We start from the raw sequence: 22,862 nt of genomic DNA on the forward strand, positions 1-22,862 counted from the left end.
TGGCTCTGTAGGCTTTCAACACTGGTGTCTGGCTCAGGACACGGAGCAGGCTTGGATAGAATATCTTCTGCTGGCAATGGAAGGACAAATGGGAATAACCGAACATTTGCCAACGGTAATAGTTTTAATTTAGCAATCCTGGCACATGATAAAGACCTTCCTGTTGTAGATCTTTGTATTTACTAATGCCTCCAAATAGAATATCTTATGTTTTAAATGGAACCTATTTTGGGAAAATGTGATATTCTGAGGATGGAAATATTGACAAAGGCACCAATTTACAGGGATATCTAGGCAAATAAGATATAAAGCAACAATCTGTCGGAGGAACTCAGTGGGTCAAGCAGCACCTGTGAAGGGAAAGGAACTGTTAAGTTTTTGGTATAAGTACCTTTTGGCTTCATCATGGAAATGTCTCACAAAATGTTTAAAGTTCAGAGTTCAAAGTAAATTTATTACCACAGTACATATATATGTCAACATATTCAACCCTGAAATTCATTCTCTTGTGTGCACACTCAATAAATCAATAATAGAATAATAACCATAATAGAATCAATGGAAGACCTCACCAACTTGGACATTCAACCTGTGTTATTAGATTTAATTTAATTTATTAGATTTGATTCTCACACCCTCTGAATGTTAGCTAACCTACCTTTTACCCTCTGGTTCCCCAACTTCTTCCCCTTATTCCATAGTCTACTGTCCTCTCCTCTCAGATTCTATCATGGTCAGCACTTTGCATCTTCCACCTATCGCCTCCCAGCCTCCCACATCATCCCCACTTTCCCCTGTGCCCACCTGTCTACCCCCTTACCTCCTCTGGATTCACCTATTGCCCACCAGCTTGCACTCCTCCCCCTCCCAATATCAATTCTGCTCTCTTTCCTTCTGGTTCTGATGTAGAGTCTCGATCCAAAACAACAACTGTTCATTTCCCCTCCATAAGTACTGAGCTGCTGAGTTTCTCCAACATTTCATGTGTGCTTCTCAGAATTTCCAACATCTACAGAATCTCTTGCGTGTCTATTGGTATTGGTTTACTCTTGTGCCAAAATACAGTAAAAGATTTGTCTTGCATACAGATGAAAACATCACACATTGAGGTAGAACAAGGTAAAACAATAACAATGTGGAATGAAAGTTTAACAACTACAGAGAAAGTGCAGTAAATGATAAGGAGCAAGATCTAATGAGGCACATTGTAAGATTCACCTCATTGTACAAAAGGTCTGTTCGAGTGTCTGATGACAACACAATAGAAACTGTCCTTGAGCCTGGTGGAATGTGCTTTCAGGTTTTTGTATCTTCTGCTCAGTTGGAGGGGAGAAGAGAGAATGCCTGGGGTGAGTGGGGTCTTTGAACATGCTGGTTGCTTTACTGAGGTGGTGAGAAGTGCAGAGTCCATAGAGGGGAGGCTGGTTCCTTTGATGTGCTGAGCTACATCTACACGCTCTGCAGTTTCCTGCAGTCACGTGCAGAGCAGTTGCCGTACCAAGCCGAGATGTATCATGTAAAATGCATCAATGGAAAAAGAGTCGACAAGGACCCGCTGAATTCCTTTAGCCTCCTGAGGAAAGAGAGATTTACTTGGCTGTGACATCAACATGGTTGGATGAGAACAGGATATTGGTCATATTCACTCCAAGGAACTCTACTGTACAATGATTTAAATCTCATCCTGGGGATTATTCGCTCTGCTCCGGAGGGATTGGGTAGGGAGAAAGGAAAGACATTGACCACATCCAGCAAGGGTACAGTATAAGACATCAGCAAGTTGCTCTACGCACTGGCATCTCGATGCCATGGTACGGACTTGATACAGAATCTAGCCCATGGTCTCTTATTCTTCATAAACTAAGTAACCAATGACACAGAACCTAGAACCAAACATCGCAGTGTGCATCACCCCACACACTGAAACTGTCAAATTTTAACATCATTAGGCCTTTTTAACTGAGGGAGAAACCGAAGGTGGCAGGGAATTCACAATGAAAGGGTGTTATTAGAAATGGGAGTCTTAGACCATAAGATCATAAAACATAGCAACTGAATTAGGCTATTTGGTCCATCAAGTCTCCTCTGCTGTTTGATTATGGATGAGTTGTTTTCCCTCTCAACCCCATTCTCCTGCCTTCTCCACATAACCTTTGACACCCTTACTAATCAAGAACCAATCAATCACTTTAAATATACCCAATGACATGGCCTTCAGAGCCATCAGTGGCAATGAATTCCACAGATTTACCACCTTCCGGATAAAGAAATTCCTCCTCATCTCTTTTCTAAAGGGACATCCTTCAATTCGGAGACTGTGCCCTCTGGTCCTAGACTCTCCCACTATAGGAAACATCCTCTCCATGTCCACTCTATCTAGGCTCTTCAATACTCGGTAGGTTTCAGTGAGATACTCCTCTCATTCTTCTAAACTCCAGTGAGTACAGGCCGAGAGCTAGCAAACACTCTTCATACATTAACTCTTTCGTTCCCAGGATCATTCTCCTGACCCCTCTCTGGATTCTTTCCGATGCCAGCTCATCCTTTCTTAGATGTGGTGCCCAAAACTGCTCATGCTACTCCAAACGAGGTCTGCACAACACTTTATAAGCCTCAACATTACATCCTTGTTTCTATAGTCTAGTCCTCTCAAATGAATGCTAACATTGCATTTGTCTTCCTTATCGTCGACTCAGCCTGCAAGTTAACCTCTAGGGAATCTGGACTAGGACTCTCAAGTGCCTTTGCACCTCTGATTTCAGAATTTGTTCCCCGTTTACAGAATAGTCTATTCCTTCTATTCTTTCAACCACAGTAGATAAAAGTACACTTCCATGTGGTGTATTCCATCACAAAGGTCTCAAAGGTTTAAAAGGTACAATTTAATGTCAGAGAAATGTATACAATATAACAATTACTGCACGGAAACAGGCCAAGTCAGCCCTTCTAGTCCGTGCCGAATGCTTACTCTCTCCTAGTCCCACTGACCCATACTCAGCCCATAACCCTCTATTCCTTTCCTGTCCATATACCTATCCATGTTTTTTAAATGACAAAATCGAACCTGCCTCTACCACTTCTACTGGAAGCTCGTTCCACACAGCTACCACTCTCTCAGTAAAGAAGTTCCCCTTTGTGTTACCCCTAAACTTTTGCCCCTTAACTCTCAACTCATGTCCTCTTGTTTGAATATCCCCTACTCTCAACGGAAAAAGCCTATCCACGTCAACTCTATCTATCACCCTCATAATTTTAAATACCTCTATCAGGTCCCCCTTCAACCTTCTACGCTCCAAAGAATAAAGACCTAATTTGTTCAACCTTTCTCTGTAACTTAGGTGCTGAAACCCAGGTAACATTCTAGTAAATCTCCTCTGTACTCTCTCTATTTTGTTGACATCTTTCCTATAATTCAGTGACCAGAACTGTACACAATACTCCAAATTTGGCCTTACCAATGCCTTGTACAATTTTAACATTACATCCCAACTCCTATACTCAATGCTCTGATTTATAAATGCCAGCATAGCAAAAGCTTTCTTCACCACCCTATCCACATGAGATTTCACCTTCAGGGAACTATGCACCATTATTCCTAGATCACTCTGTTCTACTGCATTCTTCAATGCCCTACCATTTACCATGTATGTCCTATTTGGATTATTCCTACCAAAATGTAGGCACCTCACACTTATCAGCATTAAACTCCATCTGCCATCTTTCAGTCCAATCTACTAACTGACCTAAATCTCTCTGCAAGCTTTGAAAACCTACTTCATTATCCACAACGCCACCTATCTTAGTATCATCTGCATACTTACTAATCCAATTTACCACCCCATCATCCAGATCATTAACATATATGACAAACAACATTGGACCCAGTTCAGATCCCTGAGGCACACCACTAGTATACATCCTGAAATGCTTTTTCTTCACAACCATCCACAAAAACAGAGGAGTTTCCCAAAAAAAAATGGTAGAACCCCAAACCCCACCCCCCAGCTCCCCCTCCCACGGGCAGGTGGCAGTAAAGCAACAATACCCCCCACCCCCACCAGCAAAAAAAGCATTGGCACCCACCACCAAGCACTCAAGCATGCAGCAAAGCGACAGCAAAGACACAGACTTACAATATCCCACAGACTACTCGTTCACCCAGTATTTGACATACCACAGGCTCTCTCTCTCTCCCTAATAAGGGAGAAAGAGGTGTCTCTGTTTCACAGCGAGAGGGGAGACATAACAAGCAACTTGCTGGTCTACAATGTTGAAAGTCCGTTGCGTCGCTTTTTCCGAGCTCTGTCCCCAAAGATCTCAGGTCTCTGGGCACACAGCCAGAGATCTTCCAGCTCCCATGGCACACCGATTTCCTGCCGGCACACTGGCCTTCGATCTGCCCATCTCCAGAGATCCTGGCCCTCTGAAGGTGAGCTAAGCTCTTGGGCCACTTCCTTGGCATGTCGAATAATGGTCAGTTGTGAAACCCCAAGAGTGAGTCCCAATCCCACAAAGAACCGAAGTCAACGTGTAACTCCAGGTCAGGGTCTTCAAAAATACCCTGAAAGAGAAGAATAGAGATATTAAAGATGTTTTGTCCATTCTCCTAATCTGTCCAATTCCTTCTGCAGAATCCCTGCTACCACAACACTGCCTAACCCTCCACTGATCTTTGTATTGTCTTCAAACTTGGCCACAAAGCCATCAATCCCATCATCTAGATCATTAACATACAACAAGAAGAGTAGCAGACCCAACACCAAATCCTGCAGAACACCACAAGTCAGCAGCAGCCAACCAGAAAACACACCCTTTATTCCCCCCTTTTTCCTCCTTCTGGTCAGCCAATCTTCTGTCTATGCTGGTGTTCTGTAATACAATGGAATCTTGTTACCTACATGCACCCTGTGGATTACGCACCCAGAACTACCCTTTAACCACCTTTTGACTTTACTCCTCATGTTTTCTTCTGAAGGGTCTCAGCCTGAAACGTCGACTGTTTACTCTTTTCCATAGATGCTGCCTGGCCTGCTGAGTTCCTCCAGCATTTTGTGTGTGTTGATTGGATTTCCAGCATCTACAAGATTTTCTCTTGTTTGTGCCCAGAGCTATGGACTTTCTTTTTACAGCTATGAAGTCCTAATGGGTCTTCATGTTAACATCTTAAACACTTAAATCAAACCGGTCCTTGATCAAAGGAAGTGAACGAGAATGGCGCTCACAAGGAGACCTCGCAGATATGGGAGCCAAGACCCTGAACCAGAAGAGAACAACGATTGCCAGTTTCAGAGATCTCCAGATTCAGATTTATTTCTCAGGTGTACATCCAAGAATGCTGTGTACGTTAACAACCAGCACAACAAAAGGATTGCTGGGGGCAGCTCGCAAGAGTCACCATACTTCCCGGTGCCAACATAGCCTGCCCACAGTGTTCAGCAGAACAACACGGAACACAACGAAACAACAGCAAAGCAAGCTCTTTCCCTCTCCCACCCACTGGTCCTCCAACCCCAGAACCGGCATCTGGCAGACATGGAGAATGGGCCTCCAGCTTCTCTAGTGTGCTTCAGACTCGTGGATCCCGGACTTCGACCATCGGGCTTTGACTTCCAGACTTCCAGTTGACCTTCTGGCCTTGATCTTTGGTATCAACTTCAGGACAAGCCGATAACAGGACCACAAACTCCAGCTTTACCCCAAGTTACACTGGAGTAATTGTGTTTATTTGTTCACGGCGTGTGAGGCATTACTCCGAAGGGCACCTTTTGAACTGTGTGGCTTCCCCAGTCACTTCACGGGTCAATGAAGAGTCAGCCATTCTGGCTATTGGTCTGGAATCACGTGTATGTCAGGCATGCAAGATTCTCTTCAATGAAGGCTTGAACCAAATCAGTTTTTAAAATCAATGTTTAAGAATTGCCATTACCAATATTAACATTTTATCCCATTTCTACTTAATTAACTAAGTTTAAATTCCTTAGCTGCCTTGATGGGGGTTGAATATCTCTAAACTCGTCTGAGCACATAAATACATTCTGATAAAATCATGAAGCTGAAAGCAATCAAAGGGAAAATTGGCTGAGGTACATCAAAGACGGCCAATTCGATAAGACGAAAGCTGAAATTAACCAACTGGTTCTGGTTCCAGCTGAACTCTGTGACAAACTGTGGGGACCCACTGATGCTCCCAGGAGATGTCCAAGAAGGATATCCATTAGCAGGACAGGAGGGGAAGACATTCCCACAGACAGCCAACCTTACCCCACCTTCAAAGAGTTGAACTGCACGGTGAATTTTGCATGTTATGCCCTTCAGGCCCATCGACTCCTCCCCCATTGCACCAGGCTGATTTATCTTCCCTCTTAACCCCATTCTCCTGCCTTCTCCCAGTAACCTTTGGCACCCCGATTAATCAAGAACCTATCAACCCCTACCTTAAATATACATAATGACTTGGCCTGCACAACTGTCTAGCAAAAAAATCCACAAATTCATCACCGTCTGGCTAAAAAAAAAATTTCCTCATCTCTGTTCTAAATAGACACCCCTCTGTTCTGAGGCTGTGTCCCCTGGTCTTAGATTTACCTACTATAGGAAACATCCTCTCCACATCCACTCTGCAGACCCCATCCTCAAAGAATTGAACTACTCAGTGAATTTGGCATGTTAGGACCATAAGACCAAAAGACATAGAAGCAGAATTAGGTCATCTGGCCCATCGAGTCTGTTCTGCCATTCCACCATGGCGGATTTATTTTCCCTCTCAACCCCCATTCTCGTACTTCTCCCCGCAACCTTTGGCACCCTTACTAATCAAGAACGTATCAACTTCTGCTTTATATATACCCGTCGACTTGGCCTCCACAGTCAATCTGTAGCAATTAATTCCACAGATTCACCTTCCTCTGGCAACAGAAATTCTCCCTCAATTCTGTTCTAAAGGGACATCCTTGTATTCTGAGGCCATGCCCTCTGGTCCTAGACTCTCCAAATATCGGCAACATCCTCTCCACATCCACTCTATCTAGGCCTCTCAATATTCATTAGGTTTCAATAAGATCCTCTTTCATCCTTCTAAACTCCAGTGAGTACAGGCCCAGGGCCTTAAAAGGCTCCTCATAAGATGCTTTCATTCCCAGGATAATTCTCGCAAACCTCTGCTGGACCTTTTCCAATGCCAGCACCTCCTTTCTCAGATAAAGGGCCCAAAACTGTTCACAAAACTCCAAGTGCCATCTGACCAATGCCTTATAAAGCCTCAGCATTACATCCTTGCTTTTGTAGTCTAGTCCTCTTCAAATGAGTGCCACATTATGTTTGCCCTCCTTACTAACAATTCAACCTGCAAGCTAACCTTTGTGGAACTAGATTCCTAAGTACCTTTGCACCTCTAATTTCATGTCTTTATTCCTTCTACAAAATGTACAATTACAAGTTGCTGTAATGATATCTGGCTATGATCTACTGTACAACACAGCAGAAGTCACATGGGAGGAATGTCAAATGGATTTCAACTTAGATTAGTGTGATTTTGGACATTTAAACCTCGGTAGGGTCTATACAGTGAATGGCAGGGTACTGATGAGTGTTGTGGAACAGACAGTACAGGTGAACAGTTCACTGAAGCTGTTTATCATGTTGTCAGGTCATCGAGTCTGGAGTAGAGACATAATAAGCTGTTGGTGAGATCACACTTGGAGTATTGCGTATAGTTTTGGTCACCAAGTTATAGGATATTGTGAAGTTGGAGAGGACGTTACCTGAGGGTTAGGGAGAGGTTGATTCCTCGGAATGTAGAAGAATGACAGGGGAACTTCATAGAAGTTCATAACATCATGAAAGTACGGATAACATGAACTGTCATAGTCTTTCCCCTAGAGTTGTGGAGTCCAAAACTAGAGTTGTCATTTACAAGATAAGAAGGAAGAGGTTGAAAGAGACATGAGAAGTATCTTCCTTACAGAAATGGGGGTGAGTACTGGTGGACTGGTGGAGGCAAGTGTAATTGCAACATTTAACAGGCATTTGGATAAGGACTTGGAGGATCATGTGCTGAGCACTTTATCTCTTCACACCCAAAGGTACAATGCCCATTTCTTGACCTTCACAATGGTAATCGGTAGTTCCACAGGTATAGTTGCCCTCCTGAGTAACCATCCCTGCTTACTGCTCAGGCCTAACAAATATTGAAAGGCCTAAGTAACCTCTCAGAATCAGAATCACCGGCAAATGTCTTGAAATTTGTTGTTTTGTGGCAACAGTACATCGCAATACATAATTACTTTAAAATCTATAAATTACAATAAGAAATACATTTAAAATTTTAAATTAAGTGGTGCAAAAAGAGAGCAAAACAATTGTTCGCGGGTTCATTGGCCAATCAGAACTCAGGAGGCAAAGGGGAAGACGCTGTTCCTGAAACATCGAATATGTGTCTTCAAGCTCCTGCACCTCCTCCTAGTTGATGGGAATGAGAAGAGGGCATGTCCTGGGTGATGGGGGTCTTTAATGATGGATTACACCTTCTTGAGGCATTGCTTTTTGAAGGTCTTAGGAACTCCACGATGGAGTTGGATGACTTTACAGCTTTCTGCAGCTTTTCCCAATTCTGTGCAGTGGTCCCTCCATCCCAGATAGTGATTTGACGGTTAGAACCTCTCCATGGTACACCTGTAGAAATTTGCCAGTGTCTTTGGTAACCTACCAAGCCTCCTCAAACTCCTAATGAAATCTAGCCGCTGTGGTGTCTTCTATGTAACTACATCAATTTGTTGGGCTCAGGATAGATCTTCAGAGATGTTTACATCCAGGAATTTGATGATCCAGGGATCACCACTTCCACTGCTGATCCCTGGATGAGCACTGCTGTGTGTCCCCCAACTTCCCCAAATCTACCGAATATACAGATAACATACCAAGTATTGAAAGGCCTGGACAGAGTGGATGTGGTGAGGATGTTTCCTATAGTGGGGAAGTTAAGGACCAGAGGGCACAGCTGCAGTATATAAGGATGGCCTTTCAGGAGGAATTTCTTTAGGCAGAGGGTGGTGACAATGATGCTGGAAATCTTGAGCAACACACACAAAATACTGGAGGAGCTCAGCAGGTCAGGCAGCAGCTGTGGAAGGAAATAAATAGTTGCCGTTTTGGGCTGAGACCCTTCAAGTGACTAGCCCTACTTTTTCTTTTATTCATTGTCTGTTTTTTTTTAAACCATAAGCACCTCAGTAAACAGGGAGGATTGTCCAGAAAGGTGGCCACACTGACGATCATTTGAAAGGTCAATAAGTGAACATTGTACCTTTGTGTGTAAAGAGCTAAGCTGTTCCTCCCATGTGACATCAGATGTGTTGTTTACAGCAACTTGTGTTTGTGCATTTGGTAGAAGCAGTAAAAGGCACAGACTAAACAGTGAGCAAATTCAGAAATTAGAGGTGCAGAGGGACGTGGGAGTCCTCGTGCAGAATTCCCTAAAGTTAATTTGCAGATTGAGTCAGTAGTAAGGAAGGTAAATGCAATGATAGCATATTTTTTAGAGGACTAGAATATAAAAGCAAGGGTGTAATGCTGAGGCTTTGTCAGGCATTGGACAGACCGCACTTGGAGTATTGTGAGCAGTTTTGGGCCCCTTATCTAAGAAAGGACATGCTGGATTTGGAGAGGGTCCGGCGGTCGTTTACAAGAGTGATCCAGCAGGTTAGAAAGTGAAAAAAACACATATCAAAGTGTAGGCATTGTCTTTTGAGGAACTCTGCTTGGGAATGGGCCACATTAAATTTTATGGTTCCTGATTCCTTCTGCCTGATGGGCAATTTTCTTTTTGTGATAAGTATCAACAAGCAGCATTTTGCAACATAGTGTTGGGGCAACTTTCAAGAGAAAGGAAGTCTGTTACTTCTGGGCACACAGAGGTATTTCAAGGTTGATCCCTGGTGTCAGATGGAAGATCTGCCAAGATCCAATTTGAAGAAGTGACCCTTGGCGTCCTACCTGAGAGTCCTGACTGGGATTAACGCAGCAATTAATGGGAGAGGGAAGCTAGGAAATTTTACGTAAGATATTCCAGAAAACTTCAGAAGGGAACTGGAGGTTCACTTCGAAAAGAAAAAAAATGCATGGTGGTGGGGTAAAAAAAACAAGGAATGGAATTCATCGGACAGGGAAAGGTTGAATAAGTTAGAACATATTTCCTGGAACACAGGAGAAGTGGATATTTAATAGAGGTATGCAAAATTTTGAAGGTATATAAATAGAGTGAATGAATGTGGGCTTTTTTCCTTTGAAACCCTTAGCAATCAAGAACCTATCAACCTCTGCTTTAAATATACCCAATGACTTGACCTCTATGGCCATCCATGGCAATGAATTCCACAGATTCACTACCCTCTAGCTAAATAAATTCCTCCTCATCTCTAAGGAGTCATCCTTCAATTCTGAGGCTGTGTCCTGTGGTTCTTGACTGTTCCACTGAGAATGAAAGGCATCCTCTGGATGAAAACTCTATTAGGCCTTTCATGGATGAGAGGGGCTTGAGGGGACATTATTTATTTATTTATATGTTTATTTGTTTGTTTTCTTAGAAACACAGTGCAGAACAGGCCCTTCCGGTCCAACGACTCATCTATTTAACCCTAGCCAAATCACAGGACAATTTACAAAGACCAATTAACCTACTAACCGGTTCATCTTTAGCCTGTGGGAAGAAACCTACTTGGCCATGGGGAGAATGTACAAACGCCATACAGACGGTACTGGGAATGAATTTGAACTCTGGTGCCACAAGCTGTGCTAGCATCACGCTAACTGCTATTCTACCTTGGCGCCCAGTAGATGAGACCATATTGTTTGGGTACAGGTAGATAAGACTAGATCAGCATGAACCAGATGGGCTGAAGGGCCTGTTTCAGAGCTGTGGTACACTCTGACTCTAACTGGGCAGATTATACAAAACATGGGGTAAGTGGGCTGAATGGCCTCTTTGTGGCGTTCTACCTGAGGTTGGTAACAGTCAGGAGAAGATCAGGTGCTTGACGAACAGCCAGACCTGAATAGCACATAGAACATACAACAGTACAGGCTCTTTGGCCCAAAATGTTGTGGCAACCTTTTAACCTACTCTAAGATCAATTTAACCCTCCCTCCATTTTTCTATCACCAAGAGCTTCTGAATTATCCCTGATGTATCTGTCTCAACCACCACCCCTGGCAATGCGCTCCACACACCCAACCCTCTCCGTGTAAAAAAAAACCTCCTTCTAACATCACGCCCATACTTCCCTCTAATCGGCTTGAAATTACACTCCCTTAATCTCCACAATAGAAAGGGAGTGCAGGGAGGGACTGAACTGAGACAGTCCTTGGCACATCGACCGCATTCCCGGAATGATCCTGCATTCGGCGGGATTAAAGGAGAGCCTCCTCTTTCCTCGGTGTGGAAGATGGAGTGGACTGCCATCTAGCGCAGGGAATGCTGAACTGATTTGAAACATTAAAAGATGACAGATTCCTGACTCAGGAGGAAGGACATTAATAAGGGCAGCTTGCAACAGGAGAGAGGCTACAGCGTCCTGTTCCTGTCTGGTTCTATATATGAAGCCAAACAACACAGCAAGCTACATGAGATGAATAATCTTTCACCGTTCCTTTTGTCCTATTTTTTATAATGAATATGCCACGCCTGACCTCTGCTGTTCCTTCTATTGGCTGAGTACTGGAGCTAGATTACACTTATATTGCGCATAATTTGCTGTGCATGCTTGAGGGCTGCTTTAATGAGAGTGGACTCTTTTTAAAGGGGCATTATCACATTCACAAGTGCAAAGTCCACAATAGATAATTAGTGGCACAAAACATTACTGGGTCAGCAAGATGAAAACAGCGCTGTGAAAGTTTACGCCTCAGCACGTTTAGAGACTGCTCCCAAAACGACCTTGCCATGGCAACCACTGGATCACTGGCCTCTGTAGCAGATGACTGCTTCAGGAATGAAGCGTAACAGTAAACTCCCCAATGGTAAAGATGCGGCCCTCGGAATACAGTAACACGCAGCGTTCTCCGAAGTCTGCTTCACAAACAGGTTCGGTGCCACTCTCTGCCTGGTTGGTGGGTCTCTTGGGCTTCTCAGTACTACCGCCAGCTGGTAGCCACTGGTATTGCAGGCTAGATGACCAGAAAGGAATAGGGAGGGGGGGAGGGAGGCAAAAGTCCACTGAAGCTTGTCCCTACACCTTTCCTGTTACTTTGAACAATGTTTTTGCCTCTTATACATTATTTCATACACTGCTCTAAATGAGTGACACACCATAGAGAGATTCATAATAATGTAGACAGAAGCACAGACAAAATGCTGGAGGAACTCAGAAGATCAGGCAGCATTTTGGCAAGGGTATTAAAGAGTCGACATTTCATGCCGAGACTCTTTGTCAGGACTGGAAAGGAAGGGTGTAGAAGCCTGAACACAAAGGTGAGGGAACAGTGAGGAGTACAAGTTGTCGGGTGTTAGGTGAGTCCAGGTGAGGGTGAAAGTGGGGAAGGAGGGATATGTAAAAAGCTGGGAGAAGAGAGGGGGAGGAGGTAAAGTGCTGAAGAAGAAGGAATCTAATAGGGGACCATGGAAGGAAGGGAAGGAGGAGAGGAATCAGAGGGAGGTGATGGGAAAGTGAGAAGAGAACGGGTGAGAGGGGAACCAGAATAGGGAGTGAAAAAAAGAGAGAAATTGGGAGGAGGGAGAAATTGAGGAAGTTGGAGAAATTGATGTTCATGCCATTAGGTTCAGAGTCAAAGTAAATTTATTGTCAAAGTGCATATATGTCACCATATACAACCCTGAGATTCATTTTCTTGGGGGGATACACAATAAATCAGTAATAGAATAATAACTATATCAGAATCAATTACAGACCACTGGATTTGAAAGTACATTGCTTAAAGGGAAATGACATGCTGCAAATTTCAGTGGGATTTGTTCAGAAGAGCTATAATTAGAAGTATTATGTATAGCCACCAGAACATCGCTGGAAACTACCCAGGTGGAATGTGAAGTAGGTGTTGCTCCTCCATCCTGAGTTTGGCCTCATCGTGGCAGTAAAGGAGGCTGTGGACAGATGTACCAGAATTGGAAACGGAAGTCAAATTGAAATGGGTGGCCTCCGGAAAATCCTGCCTTTTGCAATGGACAGAGAGACGACGCTTGACAAAGCAGTCCCCCAACCAGCCACCAACCTCACAAGTCTGGAGTCCGTATCTGCAGAATCTGCTGTATTTAAGACAGCCTGTAAAATGTGCAGCACTTTATATAAAAGAGAATTCCAGCTGCGCGAAGGCTACGAGCGCGGGAACATTTCCGTTACTGTGCGGCCGTGCATCTGCGCAGCTTAGACGGAACAGTGATGTTTAAGACCCACGCAACCCTCCTCCCACCCCGTATTCTGTGCAAACACCTTGATCTCAGATCTCCTTTCACCTTAAACCCGAGACCTCTAATTCTAGGTTTCCCTGCTCTGGGAAAAAGACTCAAACTCTCTGTCCTATTGATACCCCAATGATGACAGCAATCTAGCAAGTCCTTTCCTCTCAGTTTTCTTTCTTTTCTCTACTCAATTGCGCTGTTCAAGGTTATTCTGTATATAAGCAAGCATTGAACAATACAGAATAAAAACAGGCCTTTCGACCCTCATATATGTGCACGAGGTCCCCATCCCTCCATTCCCTGCACATTCATATCTCTCTCTGAATACCTCTTAAAGACCACTGTCATATCTGTCAGGGCAGCACAGTAACATAGCGGTTAGCATAATGCTTTACAATGCCAGTTACAGCAATTGGGGTTCAATTCTCGTCACTGTCTGTAGGGAATTTGTACGTTCTCCCTGTGACCGCGTGGGTTTCCCCCGGGTGCTCCGGTTTCCTCCCACAGTCCAAGATGTACGAGTTAGGATTAGCAAGATGTGGCCATGGCAACACTCGCAGGCTGCCCCCAGCACAACCTTGGATGGTATTGATCGTTGATGCAAGTGATACATTTCACTGTCTGTTTCGATGTATGTGTGACAAATAAAGCTAACCTTTATTGAATCTTTGCTTGCACCACCTCCCCTGGCAGCACGTCCCAGACACCTACGCTCTCTGTGTAAAAAAAATTGCCCTCCTCATCTCCCTTAAACTTTCCCCCTTTCGCCTTAAAGCTCTGTCCATTAGTATTTGACTGGGAAAGAGATTCTGACCGTCTATATTTTATAAATTTCTATCAGGTATTCCCTCAGCCTCCAACACTCCAGTAAAACCAAACCAAGCTTGTCAACCCCTCTTGCAGTTTATACTCTCTAGTCCAATGTAACAATCAGCTTTATTATCAATGACATACTGTATCGTGAAATTCGTTGTTCAGTAACAGCAGTACAGTGCAAGACATAAAAAATGATTACAATAAAATATAAATAATTAATGCAAAAGGAATAAAATAAATAGAGTTTGAGAAACTCTTTCCTAGTTTACTACCTATAGGGACGATATCAATAAGATGGAAAGAGTGAACAGAAAATTTATAAGGATGGTGCCAGGACTTGAGGACCAAGAGTTACAGGGAAAAGTCGAATAGGTTCGGATTTTATGCCCAACAGCATAGGAGAATGAGGGGAGATTTGATAGAAGTGTACAAAATTATGAGAGAAAAATGCAAGCAGGTTTTTTCCACTGAGGCTAGGTGAGACTGGAAATAGAGGTCATGGGTTGAGGGTGATAGGTAAAATATTTAAGGAGAACACGAGGGGGTGCTACTTCACGCAGAGGGTGGAGAGAGTATGGAATGAGCTGCTAGCAGAAATGGTTGTAGTGGGTTTGAATTCCACACTTAAGGGAAACTTGAATAAGTACATGGATGGGAGGGGGATGGAAAGCTCTGCCACGGGTGCAGGTGAGTGGGACTTGCAGAGCAATCGGTCAATATTTCAGCACAAACTAAATGGCCGAAGGGCCTATATCTGTGTTGTAATGTTCTATGACTACGTTGTATGATTTTGATTCATCATTATACCATCCATTGCTGTTAAATGAAAGTTTAGTGTTTTGATAAAAGACAGCAGCTTGGCATCTGTTTCTTGTCAGCAAAGTTGAAGAGCCTACAGACACCGCGGGTGTTAGGAGTGATTGCCAGGATGTGTTTGAACTGGGATTGTTATGGTGAAGTTCAGTATCTTTAATCAGTGGCCTATCAGGAGAGGTTTCAATCAGGTGGAGACCAGAGGCAAGGATGGAATTGATCAAAGAATCTTCACTTGTGGATTGGCTAGTAGAGAACATGGACTAGGACTCAAGAATTCATTATATACAGTAAACTCAACACTGAGCAAACACAATCAAAACAGGGGGAACTTAAATAGACAAACAAAACAAGGCACAAGTGCACTGATAACTAAAACAAGACAGGAGTGAAAATAACCAATAATCAGAGAAGCAGAGCCTGGAGGACTCTGGCGCCCCCAGGTGATCAGACTAAGGCATGACAAATATAGGGTGTTGCAACTTGAGGGACAAAGATGAGCCCTCCAAATTCAACCATTTGGAAAGCAGAGTACATGGTCAATGGCAGGATTTTTAGCAGTGTGGAGGAACAGTACGATTTTGGGGTCCACATCCATAGATCCCTCAAAGTTGCCACGCAAAGTTGCAAAGTTGGTAGGGTTGTTAAGAAGGCTAACCTTCATTGGACAGGGGTGCAGATGCAGATATTGCTGCAGCTCTACAAAGCTCATTAGGCCACACTTAGAGAATAGTGTCCAGTGCCGGTCACCTTATTACAGGAAGGATCTGGAAGCTTTCGAGTTGGTGCAGAGGAGATTTAACAGGCTGCTGCCCGGACTAGAGAACATGCCTTGTGAGAAAAGGTTGAGTGAGCTAGAGTTTTTCTCATTGGAGCGGAGGAGGATGAGAGGTAACTTGACAGAGGAGGCCTCCAAGATAAGAGGCATAGATAGAATAGATAGCCAGTACTTTTTTTTCCAGGACAGCAATGGCCAATACCAGAAGACATCCATTTAAGGTGAGTGGAGGAAAGTTTAGGGGAAAAGTCAAGAGAGCGATAAGTACCTAGAACATTCTGTCAGCAGATACATTAGGAACATTAGATAGACACTTGGATGAAAGAAAAATGGAGGCTATGTGGGATAGAGGGATTAGATTGATCTAGGAATAGGTGAAAAGGTTGGCACGGCATCATGGCCGAAGGGCCATTACTGTACCGTACCAGGTTCTGTGGTGAAATGAGAGACCAGGGTTTCTCAGTGAACCATGATAGACTGTAGATTTTGGTGATCTCAAGAAATATTAACTGTGGCAAGGGTGGATCAGGTGCTCAGCTTGTAGTCAAACCTGACCACATATTTAATGTAGTTAATTCATAAAGTTCAAAGTATATTTATTATCAAAGGAAAGATGTTCCATACACAATCCCGAGATTCTTGGCTTGGGGGCAATCACAGTAACTACAAAAAACACAATATAATCACTGAAGGGCTGCACCCAACGGGATGGACAAAAGTCCCATAAGCAAAAAAAAAACACCAAACTATGCAAATACCAAAGGAAAGATAAAAAATATTAATAACACTAATAAATAAATAAACAATAGATATCAAAAACATGAGATGAAGAGTCCTTGAAAGTGAGTCTATAGGCAGTGAGAACAGTTTGGTGATGGGGCAAGTGAAGTTCGTGAAGTTATCCCCTCTGGTTCGAGCCTGATAGTTGAGGGTAATAACTGTTCCTGAACCTGGTGGTGCAGATCCTGAGGAACCTGCACCTTCTTCCTGATGCCAGCAGTGAGAAGAGAGCATGGCCTGGAACGTTGGGGGGGGTTGATAACAGATGCTGCTTTCCTGCGACAGCACTCCATGTGGATGTGCTCAGTTGCTCAGAGGTGGTGAGGGCTTTACCCATGATGGACTTGGCCGTATCCACTATGTTCTGTAGACTTTTCCATACAAGGGAGAGTGCTCTGGTGTTTCCATACCAGAGCACTCTCCACCACACATCTATAGAAGTTTGTCTAAGTTCTAATGACATGTCAAATCTTTGCAAACTTCTAAGGAAGTAGAAGCACTGTTGTGCTTTCTTCGTAATTCACTGACATGTTGGCTCTAGCATAGATCCCCTGAAATGGTAACGCTGAGAAATTTGCCGACCCTCTCCATCACTGATCTCCTGAGGACTGACACATGGACTTTCAGTTTCCTCTTCCTGAAATAAATAATCATCTCCTTGGCCTTGCTGACATTGAGTGAGAGGCTGTTGTTATGGCACCACTCAGCCAGATTTTCAGTCTCCCTCCTATATGCTGATTTGTCAACTTCTTTGATTCAGCCAATGATAGTGGCGTCATCGGCAAACTTAAATGTGGCATTAGAGCTGTGCTTAGCCTCACGGTCACAAGTATAAAGTGATTAGAGCAGAGGGCCACACACACAGCCTTGTGGTGCGCCTGTGCTGAGGGAGATTGTGGAGGATATGTTGTTGCCAATGCGAACTGACTGGGGTCTGAATGTGAGGAAATCAAGGATCCAGGTGCGCAAGGAGGTATTGAGGCAGAGGCCTTGAAGCTTATTGATTAGTTTTGAGGGGATGAGAGTATCATTCCCTCAAAACGATAGCCAATGAAGGACATCCTGATATATACATCTTCGCTTTCCAGAGTGAAGATGTGAAGTTTTGAGTGAAGGACTAATGAATTGGCATCTGCTGTTGACCTGTTGTGACAGAAGGCAAATTGGAGTGGATCCAATTGCTTCCCAGCAGGAGCTGAGATGTGTCATCACTGACCTCTCAAAGCACTTTACCAGTGTGGATGTAAGTGCTACTGAAGGATAGTCATTGAGGCAAGTTACCTCATTCTTCGTAGGCACTGGTAGAATTGAAGCTTGCTTGAAGCAGCTGGGTACTCAGACCACTGAAGCGAGAGGTTAAAGATCTCAGTGAACACGCCTGCCAACCGATCAGCACAGATCTTTAGTACTCGGCCAGGTATCCCTCCTGGGCCGGATTCTTTCTGTGGGTTCACCACGCCAGCCTCAGAGACTGAGATCACATGGTCATCAGGGGCGGTGGAAGTTCATAAAGGTGCCTCCATGGTTTGATGGTCCAAGCGAGCAGAAAAGGCTCATTTGGGAGTGAAGCCTTGTTGTCACCTGTGTCTCTTGGTTTCACTTTGCAGGATTCGAGCCTTGCCACAACCGTTGAGAGTCTCAGTGACTCAAGTAGGTCCGGATTTGCTACTGCACACGTGAGATGGCTTTCAGAGATCGTGCCTGGACCTCTTGTGCTTCACCTGGTCGCCAGACCTGAATGCCACTGATCTGACCCTCATCAGATTGAAGATCTCGTGACTCATCCAGGGCTTCATTCCAGAAATTATTTTGTGGGGACACACTCACCTATGACTGTTTTTATAAAGTCTGTGACAACTGTGATGTATTCGTTTAGATCCTCCAATGAGTCCTTGAACACAGCCCAGTCTACTGACTTGAAGCAATCCCCAGCCTCCTGCTTGTTGTCCTTATCTCTGGATAAGGACATCAGAGGCCCTTTAGCCTCTGCCTGTCTGCAATGACTGTACATCCACCTGTGTAGGAGGACAGCTGAGTGATCGGATTTCCTGGAACGTGGACTAGGCACAGAACAGTAGGCATTCCTAATCATAGTGTAACGGTGGCCAAGTGCATTGGGACCCTTGAAGCTGCAGCTGATACGTTGATGATAAATTGCAGAGATCTTCAAACAAGTCTATTTGAAATCCCCGACAATGATTTGAAAGGCATCGGAGTAGGCTGTTTCTTATTTGTTGATTGCAGTACTTAATACATCAAATGTTTCCCTTTGGTGGTATGTAAACCGCGGTCAGGATCAGAGAACTCTCTTGGTAAGTAGAACAACTGGCACTTAATCGTTAGATGTTCTAGGTTGGCAGAACAAGATTGTGACAAGACTGCCACGTCCCAGCACCACAAAGAGTTTACCGTGAAACAGACAGCCCCCACCTTTTGCCTTCTCCAAAACAGCAGTCCAGTCCATCCTGTGTATCAAGAAGCCTTTGAGTCTTAGCAACATATCTGGCACGTCTGGAGTGAGCCATGTCTCTGTGAAACACCGAACACAGCCATTCCTCATTTCCCTTCAATACAGCAATCTTACCCTTCCATCCTCAATCTAGTTCTCCAGCAGCTGTACATTTGCTAACAAGATGCTGGGTGGAGGAAGTTTCATTCCCTGATAACATTCTCTGATGTTATCTACATAGAAACATAGAAAATAGGTGCAGGAGTAGGCCATTCAGCCCTTCCAGCCTGCACCGCCATTCAGTATGATCATGGCTGATCATCCAACTCAGAACCCTGTACCTGCTTTCTCTCCATACCCCCAGATCCCTTTAGCCACAAGGGCCATATCTAACTTCCTCTTAAATGTAGCCAATGAACCGGCCTCAACTGTTTCCTATGGCAGAGAACTCCACAGATTCACCACTCTCTGTGTGAAGAAGTTTTTCCTCATCTCAGACCTAAAAGGCTTCCCCTTTATCCTTAAACTGTGACCCCTCATTCTGGACTTCCCCAACATCGGAAACAATCTTCCTGCATCTAGCCTGTCCAATCCCTTTAGAATTTTATACGTTTCAATAAGATCCCCCCTCAATCTTCTAAATTCCAGTGAGTATAAGCCTAGTCGATCCAGTCTTTCTTCATATGAAAGTCCTCCCATCCCAGGAATCAATCTGGTGAACCTTCTTTGTACTCCCTCTATGGCAAGAATGTCTTTCCTCAGACTAGGAGACCAAAACTGCACACAATATTCTAGGTGCGGTCTCACCAAGGCCTTGTACAACTGCAGTAGAACCTCCCTGCTCCTGTACTCAAATCCTTTTGCTATGAATACCAACATACCATTTGCCTTTTTCATCACCTGCTGTACCTGCATGCCCACCTTCAATGACTGGTGTACAATGACACCCAGGTCTCGTTGCATCTCCCCTTTTCCTAATCGGCCACCGTTCAGATAATAATCTGTTTTCCTGTTCTTGCAACCAAAGTGGATAACCTCACATTTATCCACATTTAATTGCATCTGCCATGAATTTGCCCACTCACCTAACCTATCCAAGTCACCCTGCATCCTCTTAGCATCCTCCTCACAGCTAACACCGCCGCCCAGCTTCGTGTCATCCGCAAACTGTATTAATGATTTAGACGAGGGAATTAAATGCAGCATCTCCGCAAACTATATTAATGATTTAGACGAGGGAATTAAATGCAGCATCTCCGATATATATTGTAAACAACTGGGGTCCCAGCACTGAGCCTTGCGGTACCCCACTAGTCACTGCCTGCCATTCTGAAAAGGTCCCGTTTACTCCCACTCTGTTTCCTGTCTGCCAACCAATTCTCTATCCACATCAATACCATATCCCCAATACCGTGTGCTTTAAGTTTGCACACTAATCTCCTGTGTGGGACCTTGTCAAAAGCTTTTTGAAAATCTAAATATACCACATCCACTGGCTCTCCCCTATCCACTCCACTAGTTACATCTTCAAAAAATTCTATAAGATTTGTCAGACATGATTTTCCTTTCACAAATCCATGCTGACTTTGTCCGATGATTTCACCTCTTTCCAAATGTGCTGTTATCACATCTTTGATAACCGACTCTAGCATTTTCCCCACCACCGATGTCAGACTCACTGGTCTATAATTCCCCAGTTTCTCTCTCTCTCCTCTTTTAAAAAGTGGGGTTACATTAGCCACCCTCCAATCCTCAGGAACTAATTCAGAATCTAAGGAGTTTTGAAAAATTATCACTAATGCATCCACTATTTCTTGGGCTACTTCCTTAAGCACTCTGGGATGCAGACCATCTGGCCCTGGGGATTTATCTGCCTTTAATCCCTTCAATTTACCTACTAACATGTATTTCCCTCAGTTCCTCCATCTCACTAGACCCTCGGTCCCTTACTATTTCCAGAAGATTACTTATGTCCTCCTTAGTGAAGACAGAACCAAAGTAGTTATTCATTTGGTCTGGCATAGTTTGTAAAATCAAACTCGGTTGTGTACACATGAAAGCTTACTAACAGTGGATCGATCACATGGTTTGACAGGAATATTTCAAAGGTGTTCACCACTTTTTGTGTTAGGAATATTGCTGATGTTGACCCAGAGTAGAACTCTGTAGGCCACATCAACAAGAGCTCCGATGAAAAAAAAAATGACAGTAAACCCCACATTGCAAAAAGGTTGCATGCTGAGACAACTGCCCATATCCTGCTTTTCTGTCATTTGAATCCTCGGCAAAAAAAATTACAAAAATTTTAGTTTCTTTCACATTTTATTAATTTTTCATCACATATTTTCTACAAGAATGAATTTCCTGTAATGCCTCAGCAAATAAGGTTTTCACTGCTCCTGTGCATGCATGTGCGCGGGGTAATTGTTAAGTTTGTGGCCTAAGGTAGAAGGAGTCAATTTTAGAAAACCTAGCACATTTATTTTTCCCACATTTACACACTTATCCAGCGGTCGTGGAGCATACAAATCCCTTCTTTGTAGAAGATGAGTTATTAACTTCAAACTTTCTGCATTTTCACTCAAAGAGTTAAACTGCAGATACATATAACGAGAGCTGTATAACTCATCTCCTTCTACCTTAGGCCACAAACTTATCTATCACCCCTGCTGTGGACCACTTCTGGAGGTCCAATACGCCGACTCTACAAAGAAGGGATCCGTATGCTCCACGACCGCTGGACTAAGTGTGTAACTGCAGGAGGGGACTGTGTTGAAAAATAAATGTGCTAGGTTTTCTAAAATTGACTCCGTCTACCTTAGGCCATGAACTTATCAATCACCCCTCCTACTTGTTTGTATAACAATAACCCTGACTTTGACTTTTTTATTCTGTATTTTAAAATATTTCCGGTAGTTATTTGTAAATTCTGTAAGAGTCAATTTCCATGTGCCAAAATGCCATTAAACAGGGTATTCTCTACAACCTTGATATTGTGGTTAATACTCAACTTTGCCAGAGCACAGTCTTAATTACACCTGCATTACACTGTTTTCAAATCAGACACTGTTCTGGGACAGCAGAGACCTGCGGGTGAGGTGACCTAAATGTGGTCATTCATTGTCTTCCTTGCCTGGAGTCCATGAACACTACAATTTCACTTCCAGTCCCATTCTGACACAGCTCTACTGCCACGATGAGGCCAAGCTCAGGCTGGAAGAGCTACACATCATATTCCATATGGGTAGTGATGTATCATCAATAACTCTTGGAGACGGGAGGCGAACGATAGGCTTTTATTAGCTGCAAGAGACCACCACACAACATCCTGGAGACTGAGGGAGGAGCAGTGCCTCCAATCACCTTTATACAGGGGTCTGTGGGAGGAGGCACAGGAGCAGTCAGTAGAGGGGCATGTCCAGACAGGTCTATGTAGTTCACCACAGGTAGTCTCCAACCTGATGGCATAAACTCTAACTTTCAGTAGTTTCATGCCCCTCACTCCTTTTCTTTTGCTCCATTCCCCCTTCTCTTTTGCTGACCTGCCTCTGTTGCCCTCCTCGTTCCCTTTCTCCTGTGGTCCACCCTCCTCTCCTATCAGATTCCTTATTCTTCAGCCCTCCACATCTCCCACCTTCCTACTTCACCCTCCCTTCCCCCTCGCCTGGTTACCCACCTGCCAGCTTGTATCCCTTCCCCGCCCTTCCTTCTCAACCTCGGCCCGAAATATCGACTGTCTGTCCCCCTCCACGGCCGCCGGCCGCCCTGCTGGGCTCCAGCAGCGCTTTGGGCGCGTTGCCCATGCATCCGGTTCGATT

The 22,862-nt window shown here is 44.0% G+C and overlaps 1 long non-coding RNA gene across 2 annotated transcripts; it reads right to left on the bottom strand.

Moving 5' to 3' along the window:
* Positions 1 to 414: 414 nt before the first annotated feature.
* LOC132397932 (uncharacterized) lies at positions 415 to 22,810 on the bottom strand. Of its 2 annotated transcripts, none has more exons than XR_009513489.1 (3): positions 22,721 to 22,810; positions 4,134 to 4,561; positions 415 to 1,573 (listed from the first exon to the last, which is right to left on the bottom strand). It is a non-coding gene; the product is annotated as an uncharacterized LOC132397932 (long non-coding RNA). The 2 variants fall into 2 exon arrangements; XR_009513488.1 differs by having other exon boundaries at positions 416 to 1,573; positions 4,175 to 4,561.
* Positions 22,811 to 22,862: the final 52 nt, after the last annotated feature.

The sequence above is a fragment of the Hypanus sabinus genome, chromosome 8, assembly GCF_030144855.1.
Source record: "Hypanus sabinus isolate sHypSab1 chromosome 8, sHypSab1.hap1, whole genome shotgun sequence".
In the NCBI taxonomy this organism is placed as follows: Eukaryota; Metazoa; Chordata; class Chondrichthyes; order Myliobatiformes; family Dasyatidae; genus Hypanus; species Hypanus sabinus.